This window comes from Psittacula echo (genome assembly GCF_963264785.1).
Source record: "Psittacula echo genome assembly, chromosome: 1".
NCBI classification, from domain to species: Eukaryota; Metazoa; Chordata; class Aves; order Psittaciformes; family Psittacidae; genus Psittacula; species Psittacula echo.
Window position 1 is genome coordinate 30,007,022 of NC_137735.1, and position 4,036 is coordinate 30,011,057.

Sequence of the window (4,036 nt, forward strand, 5' to 3'; positions counted from 1 at the left end):
CCCCACAGACACCTTCCAGCTCTGCACATGAGGAAAATTGCCGTGTCATCTGTAGAATTCTGCTCCACAGAGAAAACCACTTTATTGAAATGCCACAGATGTGAAGAAGTGGATTTGTACAGAGAAACTCCTGGTGATGGGCAGAGAAATCATCCTGAGTATGAGTGAAAGAAAGAGACATGTCGAAGATGGATTTTTAGTTTTGCTTCTTGCAGTACTTCAGTAGCATCTCAGTGTTGTTTGTGATTTGAACTGGTAGGAGGATGAAGGAAAAGGCCACAAATGGACAAGTTTTGTGTTTCAAGGGCATTCATGTGACTTTGATGTATCAAATTTCCACTGCAGCAATACTTCATCGTTGTAATTATGTAAATAACTGTCTACTCAAGGATCTTCTGAGGTGCACATGGAACATATGCCATAGATTTTAGAAGAGATCGCTCATGAATTTTGTGTACTTCCTCCCTCAATCTTAATGTCAGCTGCTGTTGAACTATCATGTGAACTGAAGAACGTACTAAAACCACTTTTGGACCAGAAAGGTCTAAAACCACAAGGGACTCACCGGTACTACAAAACATGTTACTTTTTACCATTAATGCAAGTAAACGGGAATAATAATAATAATAATAATTAAAAACCAGTCTATAATAGGTGTTAGAAACCTAGTAAGTCTTTATTAACTATAGAAAATAGCTGTTTTCAAGATAATACCATTACTGTTTTCAGTAACACTAAATGTATATTTTACAATCCATTGTCCTTCAGTAAAAGCACAGTCTCAAGAAACTTTTTCTTTAAGGAAAGAATTTATGACCTGAAAGAGATGGCAACCATTCTGGTTAGCTAAAACTAGTTTAACATGGAGAAAAATCTGCTATTTTGTTTTCTATCATGAGCTAAGTTGCTTTTCTAATCAGCTATACTACAAACAATTATTGTCCTCTGATTAAATGAGGTTCTAAATTTTTAAATATTAAAAAAAAAAAGAAAAAGTTATGCCAGACTTCCAAGATGCTGGAGAATGGAAGATTATGATAAACCAGCAGCAACATCCCATTATTATAATTGTATTTCATGGGTACTCAAAAGAAATCTTATCCTGGGGTTAGCTGTGAAGAATTGGTTGATCTTTGAACTGTTCAGAGAACAAAAACACCTCTCCCGGTCTGGAACTCAAGTTTAAATAAGCAGAAATAATTCTGCAGCAAATATTCTTGTCTTAGTTTTAAGGTTTAAACAGAAATAGAAAACTTTATTATCTTTGCAGACTGTAACTACAAATTGTAATTGCTTCCAAGAGTGTTTTTTTTTCGGAAGAAAGAGCATCAAAATGAATGTGCTCTCAGCCTGCAATACTTGTTTTTTTTGACACCACTTATATGAACAAAGTATTACGGTTACTGCTATCACTGTACAATGTGTTATTGAGATATGAAGCTTTGGAAGACTTACATGTGAAAAATGGTACATCACTGCGAAGGGCCCCATCCTTTCTGGTGCTCAGCTTTCAAACTTAACCTTAATTCATTGTGATGAGCATCTCGCAGGATGTGCTCAGCCTCTGGCCCGACACAATCAATGCAGTGCAAACTCATCCCTGTGTTGCAGTATTTTTCCTAGGAAGTGTGAAAGATGGATCAGCAGCTACTGACAGAACATGCTGCCACATTAAACTACAGTTTAACTTGAAATGGCCCTTAGAAAAGCTACACAACTCCCCTTGGCTACACTTGTGGACAGTTGTGGATCAGATGAAAGCAAATGTAATATTGTCAGTGTTACAGGCAAATAATTCTGGGTCTGGGTTTCAAAATGTCACCTGGCTGAGGCCACGTACAAGCATACAACTGATATCAAAACAGGACCTGAAGCAAGGCACCTGCATTTTCAAACCTGCTAAAGGATGACAATCAGAAGGAACCATGAGTGATGGCGCATCCACTATTCCTTGCAGTCAACAAATCAAGACCTGAAATACAAGACCTGAAATACCTGGGAGCTATGCTTTAGCCAAACACATCACTGAATTCTGTACTGGGACAACTGTGAAACATAGAGACTCTTGATACAGCCAGATGAGACATCTATAAACTATGAATTGAGAAAACACAAATTGTCTATTTGATATCCCAGATATCTGAATGGCCACTTGAGACCACACATGCCTTAATTTGCATATGTAGTCATTGCAATTACATGTTCAAATTAGGCAAGCAATTTCACCTGCATTTTTTGCACATGGCCGAGGGTTCGTCAGGGTTTGAAAATCAGCCCCAGCGTGTTTTATTATACTAGTTACTGGAATCTAAGGACATTTTAATGTAGTCTCCCCTTCCCCTCACCGGTTTCATTCTGTATCTTCCAGGGCATCTCCAGTGGGGCTAGACCCAAGTGGTGGAAGTGAACCAGCTGGCTCACTTTCTGATGCATGGTAATGTTGATTCTCCATCCTGTCGTGAGTATTGTATAGATGAACTGCATCTGTGCCAGGGTCTAGCCAAACCCAGCTCACTGCAGGCTTGGAATCAGATAAGATGGCCTGGAAACTGGAACAAGAAGCAGAGGAAGAGAGGGGATTTACTAGAGAGGGAGAGTTGTGAAAGGATAATTTGTTTAGTTTTACACTATTATCAGTATTACAGACTTTTTGTTTTATGGCTTAATTTTTGAGAAGCCACTGGAAGAGATATTCCCAAACCTTTCATTACAGTAATTGTATAATGACAATCAGTGTTAGCCTATGAAACACAGCTTTTGATTTGGAATGGCCAACCTATACCTTAAAGTGTGGTCTGCAACTTGTACAAAATGGTCCTAATACATGATGAAGGACGTGAGATATGGTGATGTTATACATCAATATGTATATAAGTATTTTTATATAGACTTTTAGAATACTGCCAAAACATTTATGACAGCTATATCACTGCCTTTGTTTATATTTTTTTTTACTGTGATATATTCCACAGGCACGTTAACTGTTGCACTTTGAATGTCCAAAAGTTATATTTTAGAATAATAAAAAAGGAAGTGTTTCCAAAATGGTGGCTGTTGTGAAATGTTTGAAAAAGGATGAACTGGCCTGAGTGATGGTAGGCACAAAATGTATTTCAAAAATGCCCCTGTTGATATTTTGTCTTTGAAAAAAATCCTGTAAATTAAGATCTCTATATTTCAATAAATGATATATAATTTAAGGATATGTGAGGGGTCTATACTCACTTATTGAGAGATGGTTATAGAGAATCAGTCTTGCTTGGTTTTTTTTTCTTTTCCCAAAAAAGATTTTAGTTAATTGAGTGCTCTGCAAAGCCATCGGGTCGCAATGGCAAGCAGGTCTCTGAGTCCTTCTGGTGGTTGTAGCAGGGGAATGCCTGCAGCAAATGACCTGCACAGTGAGTGACATCTGTGGGGAGCTATGCTGTCCCCCAGACTATGGCAGATGCAGTGCTCCAGCCATGCTCTTGCTGCTCGGAGCAGAGCATGTGGCTCCGCATGAGATGAAACCCTTCCTGACATTGACACTATGTGTGCTGGGGAGACAAATGCCTGCTGGTCTGCACACACCTAGGAAAGGGGTGACACGGGATGCAAACAGATGTGCTGCATGTCTGCAATGTACATTCTCTGCTGTTTCTATCATCACTGTGCAGCAAATGGCTTTATGCAAGGACTGCTTTTAACAAGGTACTGTAAGTGACTTGTGTCAGTCTTTAGCCCAAAGTTTTTGATGATTAGAGGTTTGAAATGGCCGTGATTTCTCTGCCTCTGGTTGAGGGGCTTTTAAGCCTATGCTGAGCTCACCTTCTTTATGAATCAAACCAGATTTTTGTCCCATGGTTCTGTGCTTCACATTAATTAATTTTACACAGTGGATGTAACTGAAGCTGAAATTGAGAAGAATTGCAAGATTTCAACCTGAAAACAGAGTTAAACTGCCAGCTGCACTTCCTGCAGCAGAGCCTGTCCTCGTTTGCCATTGGGCGCCAGGCAAGGCTGGGTGTGGGAAAACCTCGTGAACAGGCAGGTTAGC